This window comes from Ornithorhynchus anatinus, chromosome 3 (genome assembly GCF_004115215.2).
Source record: "Ornithorhynchus anatinus isolate Pmale09 chromosome 3, mOrnAna1.pri.v4, whole genome shotgun sequence".
NCBI classification, from domain to species: domain Eukaryota; kingdom Metazoa; phylum Chordata; class Mammalia; order Monotremata; family Ornithorhynchidae; genus Ornithorhynchus; species Ornithorhynchus anatinus.
This window is the reverse complement of record NC_041730.1, coordinates 31308038-31331102: the sequence shown is the minus strand read 5'-3', so window position 1 is coordinate 31331102 and position 23065 is coordinate 31308038. Positions and strand designations below refer to the sequence as shown.

Here is a 23065-nt window from a genome sequence, read left to right as displayed (position 1 = left end):
CATCTAATGACTAATGACAACTTTCAAGATTTGGAAAATTACACTAATATTACCGTGAATATTACTAGAAAAAGAATTCCTGGATAAAGAGAGTGGATAAACAAAGAGAAAAAACCCAATCCTCCCAGTTGCAATTGGCTGATATAGTGGATAAAACTTTTAGGCCATACCTATGATGAGGATGTAGAACAATGAACAGTAATGAAATTCTATGCAGTTTACATAATGCTAGAACCCCAGTTACACACCTATCCTGCAACGATGTTTTTATTAACTCTTTTAGGACTAGTTCAGAGTCTTGCTGATTTCTCACAGATAATCCTAAAGAGTTATAATGTAGGTGATTACCTAGATAATTTGAGTAGTAAAAACATTGTTTCTTGAATTCCCTAAACAATTCACACAAAATTTGGAGGACTGGCCGCCCACTATTCAGATCACACCATTTCAACAGCTCCCTCAGTCTTCTTGTATCCCCTTATCTATATCTTACTGCTTTGTTGAAAAAAACAATGTAAAATAATCTACGCACAGCTACTCTGAACTATTGCTTATTGGTCTATATTGACCTATTTCCCCAGTACACTGTCAATTCCTGGAGGCTAGGTCAATGTCCCAATCTTTCTGAATATTCCTTTAGACCTGGTCCAGCCTTCTGCAAATAGTAAGTAAAGGTGTGCTGAGGAACATTTTTTCTGTTCAACGCCTGAGGGGAAACAGGCAAAGATACTAAGGCTGGTCAGTGAGGAGTAAATGCCAGCAATGGAGCCCAAATTAGTCTGACCAGATTGGCAAAACAGCCAGTGCCAATGGAAAGAGATAGAAGGTGGTAAAGAAAGGTGAGGGAAGGAAGGAAAAAGGAAGTGGTTAGAGAAAATTGTTAGGCAAGAGGAGTAAAAAGATGGGGTGACTGATGAGGAAGGTATGAGAAATAGCCGGGACTAGGAAACACCTCATGACAGTTGGCCTGATGGGACTAACAGGAGAATGGAACGTGAAAAATTATGGATACTTCCATACATTTCACAAACATTTAGAATAGATTCCCAGGACTCTCATTGAATATACCAAAACAGAAAGATGGTAACGTTCAACCAGTTCCAAATTGACTCACACTCTTAAATTCACTGGCCTCTAATGAAACAAATACTATTATAACACTCAATAAAATTCCTTAAAAACCAGATAAAAGTTCAGAGGTTATGTTATCTAGACTGCCAGGTTGTTGTGGGCAGGAAACCTGTGTGAAAATTCTGCTGCATTGTACTCTCCCAAATGCTTGGTACAGTGCTCGGCACATAGTAAGTGCTCAGTAAATACTAATGACTGATCATAAACTGTGAGCCTCATATGGGACAGGGGCTGTGTATAACCTGATTAATTTCTATCTACTCCAGTGTTTGACATATAGTAAACATTTAATAAATACCCTAATTACTATTATTAGGGCAAGATCTTCATCCCTACTAATCACCAGGGATCAAAGGTGAGACAAGCAGAGGGTTAAAAAGTCACCTCTCCTATATTTGAAAGGCCCTATTCAGCTTGGTTACTCTAACTCTCAAATGATGCTGGGAAATGTAGGTCTAAGGCCAGTTTACTACTACTTCAGGCTCTGGACACCAGTTCCAAGTCAAATAGGCACCTGAACATTATTACAACTAGGATTTGCCAGTAGCTTTTTGTGATGGGCTTTCTTGAACTTCTAGTCTACACAAAGTTACACTAGGAAGGAAAACCTGTTCTTTTAGTGTAGGAAATCACAGAACATAGTTCTGGTATCTCAAAGGTAGAAGTGATAAGTGATAAGTTGATGTTCAAAGGCAAACTGAAAAGACAGTGAGAGCCACTGAATGGGAGCCAGAAGACCTGGTTTATGACCTTAGACATATCACATTAACCTTTCTGTGTCTCAGTTTCCACAATCGTAAAATAAGACTTATACCTGTTCTCCCTAACTCTTATAATGGTGAGCCCCATATGGGACAGAGACTTGGTCAGATGTAACTGGTTTTATGCCTACTCCATTTGACCCAAAGCCTGGTTCCTAATAAGTGATTAGTACATACCATAACTAAACAAGGGAGAGGTTCTGGAGAACAGGGCCATTTTAGTCATTAGTCAAAATCGATGTTTGCTATCAGAACACACCTATGTCCACCTTGGTCCTGCTGCCCAGAAGAAAAGAACCCAGGTAGCATTGCAGTTGTAAATTTCTAAAGAAAAAAAAATTTTGACAAAATTGTCCCCAGTCTCCACTGCCCACAGTCTTAAGCTGGCTTAGCAGGGGAGCAAAAAGTCATAAGGAAGCCATATTTTAAGAGCTGCCTTGGTCTAGTCAATCCCAAGTCGTTCAGACTCCCAGCTCTGGTCTAAAGGCACTAAGACAGAGTTGGCAGTGCCAGGGCCATTTTATTTCAAAAAAAAAAAAAAAACTCCTGAGGAAAAATGAGGCCAGAGAAGTACTGTAACTCGAAAGGAGAGTTTTGGGGGGCCATAGGAAACTACTCTCAGAGCACATCCACTCAGAACATATCTTTTCCACGGGGTCCCTATGGGTAGGCTGGACTGTTTCAGTTACGGGAAGAAGGCTCATGGGTAGCATTCCCCTGCCTCTCATTCATTCACTAAAGGACTTCAGCAAGTGACAACCATTCATGTTTCAATTATCCAACTACATTCAGGAAAATTATCATTACACTATAAACAGAGCTATTATACTCACACTGGTGTCCTTGGGCTAAAAGTTTTAAGAGTCTTATAATAGAATTATTCTTCCAGAAATCCTCATGGTATATCTGGCAGATTTCTTCACTTAGCTAAATGGGAAGACAACATACATATTAGTATAGTCTTGACTGCTAAAGATCCTAAATATTTTCCTACCAAAACTCTACAACTATGTACACACCATTTCTGAATGGCTTCTCCTGTAGCTTATAAAGCTTCTTGTAAGCAGGGACTGCATCTACCAACTCCTCTATTAAAATGTACTTTCCCAAGTGCTTAGTATAGTGCCTTGCAGACAATAATTGCTCAGTAAATACCTAGAGATGTGAATTAAATGAATTTTCCCTGAGAACACTGACTCTATTACTATTCTTTTAGATACTGGTAGATGACTTTTATATTGTTTTTATGACCATGTTTTTAGCCTATGAGCCAATATGGTAGAGACTAAGTAGATGCTTGGTACATAGTAAGCATATAACACAATTAGCTCTTCGTAGGCAAGGAACGTGTCTTCCAACTCTGTTGTACTGTATTCTCCCAACTGCTCAATATAGTGTTCTGCACATGTTAAATGCTCAACAAAGACAAACCAATTGAATTAATTATTATTATAGATCTCATAAGGAGATTTCTTGTATTTATCCCTCTTTCCTCCCCTTTCTTTGGCTTCCAACAAAGCCTTAATCCATTTTCCATCTGAGCCTACCACTTGCCATCTCACATTTCATTAGAGGAAAAAGTCATAAGTCAATTTTAATTGCTGTGGAAAGCAATATAGATGTATATACTATGCTAAAAAGCCAATTTAGGAGGAAGATCTACAAACTAAATTATTTTGCTAAAAACAAAATCATACTTCTTAAAATGCTAAAACGAAGGGAACAAATAATGCCATAAAAATCAAGACACCAACTACTGTTGTTTGTATCACCTTGGCAGGAAAGTAGTTCTGACCAATAAACAAAAAACACCCATCCATACAGATATCAGCAGATTTTACGATGGTCTTAAGCACTGTGACCATACAGTCAAAATTAACTTCACTTCAGTAGCTTTACCCACAGAAAACATTTATGCTCCATTTATAAATCTCTTATTCAGAAAAAAATAGGGCATTTTGGATACCAAATGTGACTTAAATGTCAAAATTCTTAAAAAAAATGTTCAACAAAATATCATTGCACACTACAAGCACAGTCCTCAGGGGTGCACAAATGAAAAGGGAGTAATTGTCGATACAAACCAAGGCATCTGCTGCTCTAAAAGGCAAATTATGCAAATCCACTCTGGAAAACTTAGAGTATTTTAAAAGTTTCAGCTTTAAATGTAAAATGGGAATGCTATTCAGGAGGAACAAGGTTACACTGATATTCAGTAATATGCAGAACTTTGGTTTCATTTCTCGCAAGCTGTACCTGTTAGCTAAGAGCGGCAGACATCTGCTTTTCCCTGAACAAATTAAGTCACAGGCATCTATAACATATTCATGGGCTGTACACTTACTGACATTAAAGCTGGAATTGGGGGGGGGGGGGGAGAGAATTTCATTTACCTGCAATTAAAAAATACCAAATTGGGGAAAAGAAAGGAAGAGGGTGGAATCTGGCTTTAAAGCACTGATTGGCTTTTCTAAATGCAAGCCATTTTCCCATAATGAGTTAGGTAATTTTACTTCCTTTTCATCTATTTATTTCATTTGAAGACATTTTGAAAAAGTTTCTAAATCCGACTAATTTATCCACAGAAGTCGAAACAGCAAAGGAACAGTACATTGATGGATCAACTTACCAAAGACCAACAATATTCAGATTTTTAATTGAAATGGATCTCCTTTACGCATAAAAAATGCCTGCCTATTTCGAAGACAGTTATTGAGCATGGGCCTGAGAGTCAGAAGATCATGGGTTCACCACTTTTCTGCTTTGTGACCTTGGGAAAATCACTTCACTTCTCAGAGCCTCAGTTATCTCATCTGTAAAATGGGGATTGAGACTGTGAGTTCCATGTGGGACAGGGACTGTGTCCAACCTGATTTGTTTATATCCATCCCAGTAATTAGTAAATTACCACAGTGTCTGGCACATAGTAAACACAATAATTACAATTATTCAATTTTTCCTTAATAAGATATATTAAATATTATGAGTTACTTTTTACATGTTGCTCTATATAAGCTTTGGACAAAAGAGAAACCTACCCTCCCTTATTTTCCCATTTTCTGCCCCTCATTTGCATCCACCCGAATAACATCTTCTCCTTATTCTCTCTTCACTGAAAAACAATAGTCGCAGCAACATTAGGAAAGGGAACAAGACCGCAGAAACCAAAGGCCCACAGGTGTCCCTGGCATATACGGGAGGGTACGAAGTAACCCGGAAATAAGGAGAGATGGGAGGAAAAAAAAGGGAGGAAAGCATCACTTGATTTCTACTAGATCCAGTCCAGTGAAGCTTCAATCTGACCCCATTCATAACAATTGCCTTTGATTCTTCATGTGCTGTTATATTTTAGGACTTTGGATAAAGGAGCAAATATAATGAAATGGCTCTATGAAATGACTTGTCTAGACAGCTTGACTCCACATCATTAGGCAGGCATAATCTGTGCCTTGTTTGTAAGCATCTCATAGATAGTTGTATGAGTCCTAGAAAAAGACGACCTCTTTAAACACTCAGAATTGGATCTGATGATGTGGAAAGACTCCAAAAACCTCAGGAGTCACTTCCCTGGTTCTTTCACTTGCAATAATGTCATTTTCAAATCAATCATATTTGAGTGCTTATTGGGTGCAAAGCACTGTGCTAAGTGCTTGGGAAAGTGCACTGTAACAGACACATTCTCTGCCCACAATGAGCTTGCAGTCTAGAGGGAAAAACAGACAATATAAACAATAGGTACATAAGTGCTATGGGGCTGAGGGGTGAGAGACGTGAGCAAAGAGAGCAAATTAGGGTGATGAAGAAGGGAGTGGGAGAAAAGGAAATGAGGATTTAGTCAGGGTAAGCCTCTTGGAGGAAATGTACCTTCAATATGGCTTTGAAGGTGAGGAGAGTGCTTGTCTTTCGGATATGAAGAGGGAGGGCGTTCCATAATAATAATAATAATAATGTTGGTATTTGTTAAGCGCTTACTATGTGCCAAGCACTGTTCTAAGCGCTGGGGTAGACACAGGGGAATCAGGTTGTCCCACGTGGGGCTCACAGTCTTAATCCCCATTTTACAGATGAGGGAACTGAGGCACAGAGAAGTTAAGTGACTCGCCCACAGTCACACAGCCGACAAGTGGCAGAGCTGGGATTCGAACTCATGAGCCCTGACTCCAAAGCCCGTGCTCTTTCCACTGAGCCACGCTGCTTCCAGACCAGAAGCAGGACATGGGTGAGTGGTCGGTGGCGAGACAGACGAGACAGAGGTACAGTGAGTAGGTTGATGCTAGAGGAGGCAAGTGTGTGGGCTGGGTTGTAGTGGGAGAGCAGTGAGGTGAGGTGGGGGCAAGGCAATTGTTAAAAATCAAAGAACAACTCCACGTATCAATCAGTGATGTTTACTGAGGGCTTACCATGTGCAAAGCACTGTACGAATTATTTGGGAGAGTACAAGTAGATAGACACATTTCCTGCCCACCCATCCCCGCCAGTTGGGCAAGGGCTGTTTTGGATGGGGGGTGTGATGGTATTTGTTACATGCTTACGTTGTGCCAGGTGCTCTTAAGTGCCGGAATACATACAAGCAAATCTGCTTGGATGCAGTGCATGTCTCACATGTTCATGAACCTCCCCCTTTTCTCCTGCTTGCTGACCTGTGGACCCAGTTTTATGAAACCTGGAAAATTTTGTCATACATGGGTTTTTTTTCTAAATTGGACTTGCTCTCTAAATCCTTGCTGCTCATTCAAATAAATCAAATCCCTCTAACCCAAAAACCCAATTGTTATTCTTCTCACCTCCAAGCTCATAAATCGTGGTGTCCCACATGATTGATTTGTAATTACAGCTAGGAAAATAAAAGGAAACGATTAGGAAGATAAAGGAAAATTAATGAGGCTCGTAAATTCCACCCAGGGTTAAAGTCCCTTTTAAACTACCTGAACTGGATTTAACTCAGTATCAAAGAGAGGCTGGGAATCTGGCATTAATCAAACCACAGAGAAACAACAGTCTTGGGAAAATTTAAATTCCTTCTTGACCCCACCCCATCCCCATTTTTCTCTTTATCTCCCCTAAATGAGGCAGTTTTCTCCCCGCCTGCTTTTGTGGATGAAAAAAATATACCTGAAGTCACAAAGTTCACCCAGTTCTCCTGAAATGGAGGGGCTAGAGTCTCACAAAAACCCTCATTAAAAAAAGACTTAAATTCTGGCATTCACAGTAGTTGACATCACCCACATATACACAAGACAAAAGCCTCTCTTTCGTTGACAACATTTTAACCAAAATGCATAGCAAAAGACACATTTTGGTAAAACTTGTGTATAACACTACATAGAGTTTCTAAACAAAATGGTATATGCGTCATTGTGAAATTAAAGGTTTTCTGCTTCTGTGGTCCTAGAATATGTCTTTTTTCATCACACAGTTTGAAGACAACTTGACATTACATAAATACAAGACATTGGGAAGCAGTGTGGCTCAGTGGAAAGAGCACGGGCTTGGGAGTCGGTGGTCATGGGTTCTAATCCTGGCTCCACTTGTCAGCAGTGTGACTTTGGGCAAGTCACTTAACTTCTCTGGGCCTCAGTTACCTCATCTGTAAAATAGGGATTAAGACTGTGAGCCCACGTGGGATAACCTGATCACCTTGTATCCTCCCCAGCGCTTAGAACAGTGCTTTGCACATAGTATGCGCTTAAATGCCATCATTATTATATACTACCAACAGTACCAACAACTTCCAATTCAAAGGAGTTCTACATGAAACCCACTGAAGGCGACACTACTGATACAGAGATTTTATCAGTGTGGTCAGGTGTGGCTCTTCCAACCAATGTGTGACTATCCTTTCAGTGCATTATGATATAAAGATTATCCTTGCTTCACTGTTGTATTTCTTGCCCTCTGTAATTGTGAAGGTATCACCACAATGTAAGTTACAGGGTCACTCTCACTCAAAAAAATCCCAGCTTGGCTTTTGCAAGAGACACAGTGTATGATTTAAAACAGAATCTTGAGGGAGAGAGAGAGAGACAGACTGCATTTCCTTTTAATAATAATAATGATGGTATTTGTTAAGTGCTCACTATGTGCCGAGCACTATTCTGAGTGCTGGGTTAGATACAAGGTTATCAGATTGTCCCATGTGGAACTCACATTCTTAAATCCCCATTTTACAGATGAGGTAATTGAGGCCCAGAGAAGTGAAGTGACTTGCCCAAAGTCACACAGCTGACAGTTGGTGGGCATTAGAACCCACGACCTCTGACTCCCAAGCCCGGGCTCCTGCCACTAAGTGACGCTGCTTCTCCTGCTTTTGTTCGCCATATGAAATGACAATCCTTTCTGCCTTCTACAAGACACAGAATTTTAAATGGCCATGTTCTATGTTTATTTCTTAGGAAAAAATAAAAGCTAAGAGACTGAGAATGAGTGTCCTATCAATTCTTCAGACTTCACAAACCTGGCATATCTAACCCAAGGAGATTCTACGAAATGAACGTGGCCTTGTGCCTGTCAGATGAAGCCTCATCGCAATGAAGAATCAAATCTGCCATATCAAGTAAGACTGGACAGATGCTTTAATTCTAATGAAACCTGATAGACAAATCATAGCAGAGCAGGATAGGAATCACTTGTTTTGGTAAAAAGTGACTACTTGCAGATACACAGCCTGGTCCTTTAGACTGGAGTATAACATACCATAGCTGTGAACCCACTAAAAATCACCCAAAAGAGATTCATATCAGCTGTAAGAGTTTATGACAAAAAAATAAGAATTCCCCAAAAGGTTCTCAGCCACCACTGTTTTCCCTTCTTCTCATTTGGCTCTCCTATGGTCTTTGGGGTTGCCTTGCTTCAGCATTTCAAGTTCTCCAAAAGGCTTTCATTTCATGTCCTACGAAGAGTGAAAATGACCAGTCCTGCCTAATGCATGCATAAAAATCACTACTCACACAAGTGTCCCAGATACTGTGACTCCCCCACCCAGAGGCCCTAAAATAGATGCAGGAATCCTAGAGGTTGTCCAAATTCCACTGGTTCTACTTTGGCCCGGTCCAACTGAGCACATAAACTCAGCATCCAGGGGGCCTGAGGATGACCAACCCTATGTTAATCTCCACTTTTGACAGATATTGACAAATTAAACCTGTGGCTCTTACAAGTAACCTGTACTGTTGGAATTCTGATCCATTATGCCTTCCTAGTTCCTTTGCTGACTTCCAATTTTTCCGTCCTCTAATCTCCATCTTACTTCTCTCTCATACCAACCCCCTTCAAATGACCACACACAAATTAAAGAGAAGTGGTACAATTCCCCCGAGGCCATGACCTCTCAAAGGGCATGAACTTTTTATTAACTTTCTCCATCAGCTCAGTGAACTTAAAACCAGAACGTAAACCAATTGAATCAATGCCTGACGTGATCCTTAGAGTTGGATTGTCATATCAGCAGCTCGGCTTTATTATTTCCAGTAACTAGGAGCTTACAATGCCGAAGGCACTGTTTTAAACAAGTGATGCTGATTCAAGATTCAAGCACAAAATACTTCACTGGGAAACAGAAAACACGTGAATGACTCTTTCCTTTATGAGCACTGGCTGATTTTCTCTTTCCTCATAATGTGAAGTGGCAAAATCAAAATAGATACATAGTGGCATGGATGGAAAGATTCTTGGAAAACAAATACTGTTCTTGAATTCGAAGATATTTTGCTAGAAATGTAACATTAGTGTTTATAGAGTTCATATGCATGTATCTTTTAAAACTGATTTCTCAGGCACCTTGTTCATAATCAGTCTGATCTGGATGATGACCAAATAGAGGAGCTTAAGGCTGACAAAGACCTTAATGGATCAACTACCCAATAGATCAGTGACTAAATTCTCACAGACAGATGAGTGGCTAATATGAAGGAAGACTAGTCAGAGTCATTTTATAAAAAGCTTTCATGTACTTGAAAATAGTCAGCTTCTTTTGTCCAGGCTAAAAGAAAAATAATTTCTGTAAACTTTCCTTAAAGATTATTTCTCATCCCTTTAATTATCCTTGCTGCTCTTACCTTAAACCCCTCCAATTTTCCTGTATCTTGTCAGATGAAGGGGAAGCAAAAATCTAATTTTGAACAATGAGACTAGAGCAAAAACATTTTTTTTCTGGATCTTGCTTGCCTTGCTCTTGTTTCAGTAGTACATCCCAGCTTCCTGTTGGCATTTTTAAACAGCATTAGGGCTGAGAGTGTGGTTTTGATTATGCTATAAGCATTCTTTATATTTTTCAGCACTCAATAAAAACACTGAATAGAAGTGTTATGCACCAGAGCCCTACATTGAGTTTCCTGAGTCAAGTGTTTTAGAACTATGTTACTATTACACATCTAGTTAAAAAAAACCCCACTGAATCACAGAAAAGGAAAGCATTTGTTCAAAAAAAGTTCTTCAAAACACTCCTGCAAGTGGCAAGTATCAACCCAGCGTAAAGTTGAAAAAACAAAGGAATGAAGAGTTGAGGGAATCCAGAAGCCCCAGGCATAGAGTGGAAGGTGTACCATCTCCAAATAATGATAGATAAACTACATTAACAACGTGTACCTGAAGGTAGAAACCACTCACTCAACAGAAGGTATCTGCCTGTCTTAGGTTTGAGATGCATGGTTGTGGGACTCTAGCTAGCTGTCAGTACCACTGCTACTTTTGATGGGAAGAGAGAGAGTCCACACAGAGGAATTCCACATACTTCGTTTAGGCTCCACGCTGTTGATACCTCAAATTCCTCCCAACTAGATTCCTTCCTATAACTGGGAGGAGGCAGCAGGTGAAAATCTGGCAGGTGAAAATCTTCAGAAACAGCAGAGTTGCCTAGTGGATAGAGCATGGGCCTGAGAGTCAGAAGGACCTGGGTTCTAAATCGGGTTCTGACACTTGCCTGCTGTGTGATCTTGGGTAAATCACTTCACTTCTCTGTGCCTCAGTTGGCTCATTTGTAAAATGGGGATTAAGACTGGGATCCCTATATGGGACATGTACAGTGTCCAACCTGATTAGCTTGCTGCACTGTTGTACTAGGCTGCAAAACTTGCAAAGCTAAAAAGTAGAGATGGTTACCGTGAAACCTTCTACTCTGGGCTCCCACGCCACAACTGCAAAGAAGGTATGAATAAGCGTGAGCTGGTTTGCTACAAATAGCACATTTCACATAGCAAATGTCCTTTTACAGTACTATTTCTCTTGTGCATCCACTTCCTGATTTCCTGGGCACTACTACTGCATCCAGTTCTATGTAAAAAAAAATTCCAAAACCACATTCCTGGCCCAAAGGGTTTATAGTCAAAAGCAAATAATTCATTGAGGAAGAACCTATTAAATCTCAAAAGTGTAAAATGTGAATGTGTTCAATTTAACAGTAACCTATTATTTCAGAATGTTTCAAATGCATTTTTAGGAGAACAAAGATTACAACTTTGTATATTGTTGCACTATTTAAATGTTATTTCCCTTCCTTTGAAAATCATTTATTTCTATTCCTACAAATAATTTTAAATGGAGCCATTTCAACTGTGGATTGTTTGGTGTACAGACTCTCTGATCTCCCTTCCTCCTCTCTCTCCCCACTCCAGTTTATTCTTCACTCCGCTGCCTGGCTCCTCTTCCTGCAGAAACACTCTGGGCATGTCACTCCCCTTCTTAAACACCTCCAGTGGTTGCCTATCAATCTCCACACAAAACAAAAACTTCTCACTCTAGGCTTCAGGCTCTCCATCACCTTGCCCCTTCCTACCTCTCCTCCCTTCTCTCTTTCTACTGCCCACCCCGCACGCTCCACTCCTCTGCCGCCCACCTCCTCACCATCCCTCAGTCTCGCCTATCCCGCCGTCGACCCCTGGCCCACGCCCTCCCGCGGTCCTGGAATGCCCTCCCTCCTCACCTCTGCCAAACTAATTCTCTTCCCCTCTTCAAATCCCTAGTTAAAGCACACCTCCTCCAAGAGGCCTTCCCAGACTGAGCTCCCCTTTTCCCTCTGCTCCCTCTACCCCCCCTTCACCTCTCCACAGCTAAACCCTCTTCTCCCCCTTTCCCTCTGCTCCTCCCCCTCTCCCGTCCCATCCCCTCAGCACTGTACTCGTCCGCTCAACTGTATATATCTTCATTACCCCATTTATTTGGTTTAATGAGATGTACATCACCCTGATTCTATTTGCTATTGTTTTAATGAGATGTTCTTCCCCTTGACTCCATTTATTGCCATTGTTCTTGTCTGTCTGTCTCCCCCAATTATACTGTAAGCCCATCAAAGGGCAGGGACTGTCTCTGTTGCCGATTTGTACATTCCAAGCGCTTAGTACAGAGCTCTGCACATACTAAGCGCTCAATAAATACTATTGAATGAATGAATGAATAGTAGCAGGTATTTTCCAGCACAGGAATGAGGACAGCAGCCTCCAGGAAAAAGACGTGGTGACAGGTGGTTGGAGAGTGTCTACTCTATAGAAGAGGAGCAACAGTTCAAAGAGTACGCAATTGAAGCTTGGGAACTGTGCTCCCTGTCTTGGACACAGATTTAAGTTATCACTGAGAGACTAGAGATTCATCCATCCCTACACTATTGCCCCATTTTGCTTTTCCACAGGGCAATGACTGATGCTGCACAGGAGTAACTACTGTGCTCTGGAAGCAAGGGTGAAGTCGGCAGGAGCTCAAGTGGAGAAGCATCCTGACCTAGTGGATAGAGTGCAGGCCTGGAAGTCAGAAGGACCTCGGTTTTAATCATGGCTCTTCCACTTGTCTTCTGTGTGATCTTGGGCAAGTTACTTAACTTCCCTGTGCCTCAGTTACATGATTTGTAAAATAAGAATTAAGACTATGTCCTTGTGGGACATGGACTGTGTCCAACCTTGTATCTACCCCAGCACTTAGTACAGCTTTTGGCATATAGTAAGCACTTAAATAGCATAAAAAGTGGGGTTTCCATCAAATCCTCCCAGCAACAAACACCCTCAGAGGAGATGGAAGTCTGAGAATGTGAACAGTGTTGAAAAGATGTTTCAAGTGCACAGGTGATGCAGAAGGGAAAGGGGGTAAGGAGAAATGCCTCCTGGAAGAGATGTGATTATAGTAAGGCTTTGAAGGTGGTGACAGTCTACTTTCCAGTTTGTGTTCAGAGAGAACCAACAGCTGAGCTGGAGTTTCCCCGTGTTGCTCTTGGATGAAGTGGAAAAAGTGGCTTCCAGACTGTGTTCTGGAAGGGGCAGGGAGTGGCTGAACAAAGCTTCACCATTCCAGACCAAAGCAGCACAGGATTGGCTCAGAAGCCAGCCTAAGATCCTTCTTCCTTTTCTGTCCCCAACCATGTGGCCTCCCTCCCAACACCATGGCTGCAGGACAGCAGACGGACTATAAGTCTGTGTTCAGGGAGGCTTGGGAAGAGAATTGAATTCCTTGCAATGACTGGATGCAATATCAAATAGGGCTTTTGAATCCTGGACTATGTCAGTAATTAGCATATGATGTATCTTCAGATTTTACAAATTGTGGTGGTTCAGAACTGGGGTATATTCCTATCGGCAGTATCAAGGCTACAGAGGGTTGCTAGAACTGCCTACAATCACCAATGTCATTCTTTTCCCACTGGGAAATTTCCACTTTCTTATCAATCAACTGTATATACTGAGCACTTACTCTGTGCTGAGTACTGTACTAGGGGTTTGGGAGAGTACAACAGAGTTGGTGTACATGATCCCTGCCCTCAAGGTGTTTACAATCTACTGGGAGAGACAGACACTAAGATGAACAACAGATAGGGAGACACAACCTGAATCTTAGAGATCTTAAGATACTATTTCAGCTAGCCTTCTGGTTTGCCAGAAAGATAAATGGGAAAAAAGTCATGGCAGGTGGTTGCCTATTCTTTGTTTTAAGAAAAATATAACTTTAAGGACTCCACCAATATTCATTAAATGTTTACTCTGGTGTTTTTCACCAACAGTTAAAATATATTTCTGGAATCCAACCAAAAATCTCTCTTACTTGTATTCTTCCAGCCCTAATGAAAAAGCATCTCCGCAAAGCAAGAAATCAAAGGTTTTCCCAAGCAAAAAAATGGCCATGAAAATCACATATGAATAAGTAAAGGGGAGGCTGAGAATATGAAATTTCTTTTTGCATGTGCTGGCTGATTTTCATTAATCTGCCTTGATCTCTTGTTGGCTCCAACGCTATGAGCCAGAGCTTACTAACAAGGCTTCACTAGCCATATTTTCATGGCTGAAAACATGGGCAAACTCAGGGGATAGGTAATAGGATCTGAAGCTTTTAATTCCTAGGTTGCCAGTTCAATTCCCACTCAAGTAAGAGAGCCTGAAAGTGATTAGCATCTGACAGCTGTTGAGCTGCCTCTAGGTAAGATGAACTGTGACTGCATGTCAGGCCAGTACCTGGTGGACATGTGATCACATGACACCTCTATCAACTTCACGACCTAATGCAAGGTGTTGCTTATCCTCACAGCATCAAAGTTTGCTTTCCCTATTGTGATTAAGGTTAACTTAACTGCCAATAAGCTAAGGGTAACTCAAAACAAACTCAAAACCACAACTGACAAACAAGAACACAAAATGCATTTTTCTCTGTCAATATTTACTTTTTCTTTTTACCTCATTCTGAACTACAAAACATATAAGTAATTGCCAGTTAGCACTTCATTGTTTCAGAAAGCATATACAGTGAGCTTTCCAACACAATAATGAGTTTTGGGGTTATTGGGATTGTTGGTTAGAGGAGAAGGGGAAAGAGAAGGAGAAAGGGGTGATTTAAGCCTACAGTTAGAAGAATCAATGTGATGAACAAAGAGCAGTGAAATAGATATCAACCAACCTTGTATAAAGCCATGGAAGCAAATATCTTAGTCTATTTTGGGAAATCAAATGTATTGGTCTAAATCAATAATCTAGATCAATAATTGGTCTAAATCTAAATCAATATCAGAACCCCATTGCTTGCATTCTCAGCAGCACTTCCTTGAATGCCATGCTTTATGACTACTGTTTACAGAATTTTGGAACATCTAGTCCCTTGGCCTCCTATCGCATTTGCAATTGTCAAGAAATTCAAAATTTAATTAATTTATCCATCACCAACTGATCTTTCTCTGTCTTTGGGGAAAACACCCATCTCAACAGAAGGAACTTGCATTGCATCCTAAAGGATAAAAACTTGACCTCCTTAAGATAAGGACAGAATCAACTTCAAAAGCTGTGACCTTTCTATAGAAGTTGCTTGGCTTTTGGATTCTGAAAGTCAATCACTCAATCCATGATATTTACTGTGTGTTGTTGTGAGCAGAGTACTCTACCACTAAGTGTTTGAAAGAGTACAATGCAACAGAAATTGGTAGAAACATTACCTGCTCACCAAGAGTTTACAGCCTAGAAGGGGAGACCTATCATGAGGAAAACACTGTTCTATGTGCTTTGAGCATACATAAGTAGTATGAGAAGTGATCCCTGCCTTTGAGGATCTAGAGTTGGCTCTGGGATAAACACTATATTTTCCTCTAAACCATCATGCTTTCACAGAAGAGGCCAATTCAGGTATTTGAGCCAAATTCCATTTTGTTCATCTCAGTCAGGAACTTCTGGGACTTTGTTCAGTTACCCAAGCTTTCCTTAATTATCCAAATAAGACTCCTTTTAGAAAATTGGTTAGATCATCGGAGTTCACGTAATTAGATTTCTACTAGATTTTTTAACATTAGATGAGAGCAACTTGCCATAAAGATTCAAGGGCTTTTATTTTCCTATGTTTTCAATATTCTTGTGGTTCCTTATTTATGGTAAAAGGTTAAAAGCCAAACAAGGGCAATGTTTTCTTATTCTATAAAACTATCATTCAACCAAACCTACAACCTTGCTTGCAATTCTGGCCCCCACATCTTAGGAAGTGGAAATTGGGAAGGTGAAATTTCCTTTAGAGGACAGTCTAAAAAGATTAAAGGTGCTTCCATAGGGAAAAATGAAGACAAAGGAGATATTCTAGAAAACTACAAATCATGACAGAGATGAATAAGGCACACGTGGAATTATTGTTCAAGAAATCTCATAAGATGCAAGGGCAAACATGGAAGTTTTAAGAAGGAAAGTTAAAAATGAACAAGGAAACACTTCTCTCTCCAGCAAGGTGTTTTCCACAGGTAAATATAATGCCATTTGAGCAAGTTGAAAATATACTGGGTCTAAATGGAGTTTGGATAAATTCATTAAGGAAAACAAATCCATAAAGAATTACTAGAGGGGAAATTAGGGATTTTAAACGATACAAACCCAAGGGTGGGAGAAACATCTAGGAGGTCAACTATAACACAGTTATATTGTTTTGACCCAATAATATGTTTCTCATGTTATGTTCTTACCCATCACTACAGCTTTGACAATTGCTGTTGGTTATTTCAAAAAGCCCTACTCTTGAGAATCAGGAAAACTGGATTCTAATCCCAGTTCAATGCCATCTGTAATGAAGGTTTCTGATTGAAGATTTTTTTATGGTATTTTTTAAGCACTTACTATGTGTCAAACACTGTTCTAAGGCCTGGGATAGATACATGTGAATCAGGCCAGGTACAGTCCCTGTCCCATATGGAACTCACAGTCCTAAGTAGGAGGGGGAACAGGTACATAATCCCTATTTTGCAGTGAGGAAACTGAGACATAGAGAAGTTAAGTGACTTGCCCAAGGTCAAACAGCAGGGCAAGTGGCAGAGCTGGGATTAGAACACAGATTATCTGAATCCCAGGTCCATGTTTTATCCACTAGGCTACGCTGCTGCTTCTATAGGGTATTCCTCAAGGTGAGTAGGCCCAGCAAGGATCCTGAAAATACCTGGATAACGTGGGCAGGAAAGACCAAATGGCTACAGGGCATTCAACTTATGAGTCTTGGCCCCCACAGCAAAGCATCAGCAATATTTATGGTCTCTTCAGGAATCATTTATAGCCACACCTACCAAAAATCTTCACATGCACTCTACACTGTGCTGCATCCCTGCCCACCTGCTCATTCGTTGTACCTGGTGTTCCCACTGGGGACATGAGTGGCAGTAACTAGAATCAATTCCTTGGCACAGCCCCTCCATCCTGAAATCTCAGGACAAAGGCTCATCCATCGTTGTGAGACTGCATCCATACCTTGTATGTTCATTTTGTCTTCAAAAAAATATGGCCCCAAAGGGATAAGAGCTTCTTTAGATCTGATCATTCCTAAAACATAACCGTAAAATGCAGTAGTAGAGGGAGAAGACAAAAAAGTAAGGAACGAGAGGTGGCTCATCAGGAAATTTAAGTGATGAGAGGTCCTGGGTTTTACTAAGTTCCTCTAGAGTCTCCTGTCACAAAAAGTCCTCGACTTTGTGACAAAAGCAGGTAGTATTTGTGGATACTTAGTATTTTAATATGTATTTTCAGGGTTTACAGTTGCTCTATCCTCATCTCGCTCAATCCCTGCTCCTCAAGAACCTCCAGTAGTTGCCCATCCACCTCCGCACACACAGGAACTCCTTACCATGGACTTCAAAGCAATCAGCTCTCCTCTTCCTACCTTACCTCACTGATTTCCCACTAGAGCCCAGGCCACACACTTCACTCACCACACCCTGATTTTATCTATCTCGCTGCCAATCCCTTTCCAAATCCTCCCTCTGGCCTGGAAATACCTCCCACTCCACATACACCAAACCACCACTCTCCCCACCTCGAAGTCTTATTAAGATCACATCCTCCAAGAGGCCTTTCCCAATTAAGCCTCTTTTCCCCAACTCCCTTTCCTTTCTGTATTGTCTACACAATTGGATCTGTAACCGGTGAGCACCTGGTATTCACCCCACCTTCCATCCCATAGCACATATTTATTTTAATGTCTGTCTCACCCTCAAGACTGTAAGCTCCTTGTGGGCTGGGAACCTGCCTACCAACTTTGTTGTATTGAGCATTTAGTACAGTACAGTATATAGTAAGTGCTCCAAAAATACTACTGCTCCAAAAATACTACTGATTGATCAAAGCCCGAGAAGCAATGGACTCGTACAGTAGGGAAGGATATGAGCATGTAACCCAGCATTGGCAAGCCCAGGCTTGCATGGCCCTCCAGCTTTGGGCACTAACGCCAGGGACGGTTGGTTTTCCCATAGCCTTGGGGCTTCATATGGTTCTAAAAGATTCATGTGGTCATGTCGTTGCCCTACCGTTCACTTTTGCTTCTGCACTGTTAGGATTCACTAGATTCTGAAACAGAAATCCAAGAACTGGCCAAAAAGCATAGTTGGTAATAGAAGCATTGAGATGCCCTGGGATCATGGAATATATGGCTACTTTCAAGAAGTGGCCAAACCAGCTGCTCTGCAACCCACAAGTGCTTGATCCCCCAATCCGACCCCAGAGTTTCTGGAAAGAGCATATGGCAAAATCCTTGAAGAAATTGGTCACTGTTTCTGGTGGTTTCCTTTGATTTACACCATACATAAGAACATATGAAGGTAGAGAGCTAACATTATGGAATAGCAATCCATAACATCCAAACCCTTCCTACTTCCAGGGTTTGCTCTTGTTAGTTTTTTAGATAATCCTCAAAGATAGGATAAATATTTTAAATTCATCAGTTAACATATAGAACATGGATATTCCATCCTCTCTCCCTTTCCAGCCTGTTCAAACTCCTCCCTTCTTCCCAACTGTCCTCACTGCAGGCACACTCACACCTGAGATAAATTAGGTGGCTAGGTTTAAGAGAGATTTTGGAGAAATGTCACTGTGCGCATCTTATTTCTGTATGATTTTCAACATCTAATTAGAAACTTGGGGAAAGCTCTGCATGCTCTTTAATACCTGCAAGCTTACCAAGCTGGCAGAATTCTGAAGAATAAAGAACTGATTTGCTTCTCTGAAATCCAAAGGTTGGACCCTTTTGATATAACTGGAAATCCCAGGTAAGTTGTCCCTGCAAGCACAAGAGATGAACCTAATGCTTTACCTTACAAGTTGTTGATAAGAGAGAGCCCACCAGAAATTCTAGAATAGGCATAGGTTAGGCCTGGACTATTGGGAGGAAAGGGATTGGAGAGCAGAAAGGACATGTCTGGGCAAATGACAGAGACCCTGAGGTACTGTGCCTCAACCTGACCTGCTCTTACCTCACCCCTGCAGATTTACAGTCTGACTTGGCTGCTGAAGGTTGGGGAGGACAGGTAAGATAGGAGAGAAGGCCCCAACACCCTTCTTCATCCTACCCACTCACATTCTGAACTGGTCAAGGGAGAGAGAAAGGCTTTCCAAACCCCGACAAGACAGCATGTTCACCTTATCAGAGCTTGAGAGAAACAATGGCTGGGGCAACAGAAGCTACAAGAAGGAAATACAGTCCAGCCAGCTGTATCCCCCTTCTACCCTGCTACTGGACATCTCCCCTACCTCCACACCAAACTGATGTATGAAGTGAAGGATCATGTTGCCCCTGTCCTGGTACCAAACTTCCTCCCCATACTTTCAGCCCAGGTATCACACACTTTAGACAAGTCACCACTACATTCACCTCATTAGGCTTGCAGCGACCTGACTTCCTTTCATGAAAATCTATTGTGATTTCTGCCCTGTTAAGCAACTTTCAGATAGAAAGGCTGTCTTGTGCTTCAGGTTGAACCTTCCAAAAACTCAGCATGGTGCACTGCACTTAATGAAAGCCGTTATTAGCAGTAGAGGCAGTGTCAATCACACAATCGTACTTGCTGTGCTGTGCACTTGCTGTGTGCAGTGCACTGTCCTATGCATTTGGGACAAACAGAATGTAACAAAGAGAATGGCCCTTAGTCAACAAAGTCATGGTCAAAGGCAGCAAATTTTTATAAATGAGTAAAAGTGTCTGTAGTTGGCTCACCCTGCCATTTCATGCCAGCCTCACAGTTGACCGACCCTATTTTGTTGATGCTGACTACCCCTCTAAGCACTCCCACCCAAACTCCCGTTTGACCCTATGCTTCAACTGGCTTGGTAGGAGAATGGGGTGGTGAATACTAAAACCCACTGCTGCCTGTGACCTTTACAAGACTATCAAATAATTCCTATTTAAAAATATATTGCCAGACTTGGTCAATATTTGTGCAGATGGGAAAATAGCTATATATTTCCTTCAGGCAGAGCTGGATTAGGATAATGGGGGCCAAGAATAGGTTCAGGGTGGAAATGCCTCAGAGTGCCAAGTGTTACAGGGGGGTAGGATGTAGGAACCCAGGTTTGAGGAGAGGTATTCTGCTTCTGTTTTTCAGCTCTTATTGGTTCAAGCCAAGATGCAGCTTCTCCTACAGTTTCCAAGCATCTGCTTGGCTCAGGACCAGTTAGAGCAGGGCAGTAGAAGTAAAGGAACTGGCCACAGTCACTTAGTTTTCTGCAGCCACTACCAGGGCACCAAGCAACCTGCCCAGGGTCCTTAGGTGTAGTTTACCTGGCCTTTCCCCTAGATCACAGAACCAATCAGAGCTCTCTCCCTATCTCAGAGTTGCACAGAAGGGCAATTCTTGAGAAAGGAATCCTGCCATAGGGAGATTTGATTCATCTATTGGGGGAAAACCTGTGGAATGCGTTATCTGGAAAGTCCATGTCTATGCTAGGCTTTCTAGAGCTAAGGAAAACCTGCTCTCCCTAATCCCATATTAAAAACAAGTAGTAGCCATAAGTAGCAAATGGGTGGGAGCAGAAAATAATCCCAGGAGGAAAGTAAGAAGAGGCACCATAGACATCTAATGGCAGGACTTCTGAGATTAAATGACTTGAAGTTTTCATGGCATTCTATACCCAATTATAAAAGAAAAAATCTTACCAAGACATTAACTTTAGAGATGTGAAGACTACTGTGGTTGACATTTTAAGTAACTTCAACAGTACCTTCTCACTGTATATAGGTAGAATTCCAACAATGTCTATTCCCAGTATATTGCTTAGAAAATCTTTAAAGTAACTTCTTTCATACCTCAGCAAATCCTTTTTTTTTTTCATCTTCAGGAGAAGGCTAAATCTCGCTTATCGGTTTATTCTGGGCACTCATTTTACGGATGACTGACAAGTTAAATGGCACTCATGCTGATACCAAGTACGATGCCATTTTCCAAACTTTAAAGCTGGCCTGTAGAAGAGCAAAGGCCATAGCAGACATAAGAGTTTATCTCTCCATCAAAAGCCAAGTCCTCCCAAGATAACATTTTTAAATGTTTGCTTGGTGAAAGCCTCTACTATCAAAGTAAACATGAAAGTTAACTGAAAAGTTGACACGGCATGCCTTTCGCTTCACTTGGTTTTCATTTAAAAGATTTGAAAAATAAATGTGTTTTTTCTTCTATTATACCCTTTGATTCAGTTACTTTTAGCATTTTAAGAGTGTTTCTATCCACTCCTTGCCTCCTACAGAATTAGAAAAAATAATAATAATCAGATTTGTGGGGCTGCCTCAAGCACCCAAGTGGTAGAGTTTAGAAATGAATAACATGTAAAACGATAACATATCAGTCCCAGGTGCAATACTCAAGAATACTGAATGAGGAATAAAGAATCAGTCACTGCTCAAATTTACTTTTGAAAGTGACAATCTAGCAACACGAACAAAGTGAGAAACATTTATAATTTCAACATATTGCAAATATTTTTGATTATTGAATTAAAAAAATATGATCCAAATGTACATTACTCCACTAATCAAACTAAGAACTTGATTTAACTCAATTTAGGAAAATGTAATATACCAATATAGAAAGCGAGTCTGTCTACAGTTTCTAAAGGAAAATTATCATTTTTTTTCTTTCTGGTTCTTTTGTTCTTACAAAATAACCATTGTAGCTTGTAACAGTTTCACTGATATTAAAAGAGACAGGGTAGTCTTAAAATGGACATCCATCAGAAATACTACCACTCTTGGCTTGGACTGTTTAAAATCCACGCAAATTAATTCAAGCAAATAGCTTGTAAAATAAAACTTTTTTTCTTAAAAAAAAAAACGCCAAATTTTGAGTTTTCATTTTCCTGGTGGATTTACGAGATTAAGTCTTCTCCTTGTACTACAAAAAAAGTGTTTAAAATATCTTTCTTTCCTAAATTTCACCTTAGCTGATATTTGAATGAGGAAATGTGCAATGAAATAGGGGACTAGAAAATGTTCTTGAGTCCTATTCCTTAACCTGACTAAACTCCATACTTAATGTCTGATGTGGATTCAGTCTCATTTCTGCAGAACGAAGAGACAAATGGTCATTAATATTTTGTATCACAAACCAGCCCAAACTCTGCCATAACTCGAAATTGGCATGATAAATGCTATACTTGCCATACTTTGGGGGTCGTAAAAGCCTATGGTGTGGAGTGAGTTGAGGCTTGGCAATGGGGAAGAGGAGAAGGGGAGGTTGCAGCTGGAGCAGCAGAAACACATGATTAACCATTAACATCCTTCCTCCCACCCCCTTTCTCACTACTCTGGATACCCTGCCCCCCAGCCAGGCAGATGCCCTAAAAGTACATACAAGTTGGGAGCAGATGGGTGGAGAGATCAGTGAAGCATCCATAGCTACGTAAAAGTACCCAAATCTACCTCACAAGCCCCGACTTCTCTCGTTTTCTGCAGTCTCACATTTCCTTCTGCATTCAGGGCATCTCCACTTGGATATCCTCTGAACATCTCAAACTTAATATGTCCAAAATGGAACTCCTTATCTTCCCACACAAACTCCTTATCTTCCCTGTCCTTCTCAGATTCTCCCATCACTGGGAGGGTCTCACGTATCCTTAACCTTGGCTTTAGCTTCAAATCACATTTCTCATTCAACCTGTATATTCAGTGTTACCAAAAACCGGTTCTACCTTCACAACATCTCTAAAATATGTTCACTACTTCCTTTCTCCATCCAAACTGCTACCACATGATCCAAGCATGTAACATAACTGTTTATGACTTTCCTCGACTACTCCATCAGCCACCTCCCTGAGCACCCTGCCTCCTCACTGTCTCTTCTCCCCTCCAGTCCACAGTTTACTCTTTCCAGATGATTTTTCTATAAAAAAGTTCAGACCATGTCTCCCCACTCCTCAAAAACTTACAATGGCTGCTCATCCAACTATGCAAACAAAAACACCTTACTCCAGACTTTAAGGCACTCAATCAGCTCT

At 40.9% G+C, this 23065-nt stretch overlaps 1 protein-coding gene across 3 annotated transcripts in view; it reads right to left on the bottom strand.

Annotated features, from left to right (window-relative positions):
* SHANK2 (SH3 and multiple ankyrin repeat domains 2) overlaps positions 1–23065 on the bottom strand; it is a 717042-nt gene that overhangs the window by 675958 nt on the left and 18019 nt on the right. For all 3 annotated transcript variants that reach the window (XM_039911444.1, XM_039911445.1, XM_039911446.1), the window contains exon 2: positions 2726–2819. The gene's annotated coding sequence lies outside the window, so the exon portion shown is untranslated. The remainder of the gene's footprint in view (positions 1–2725; positions 2820–23065) is intronic.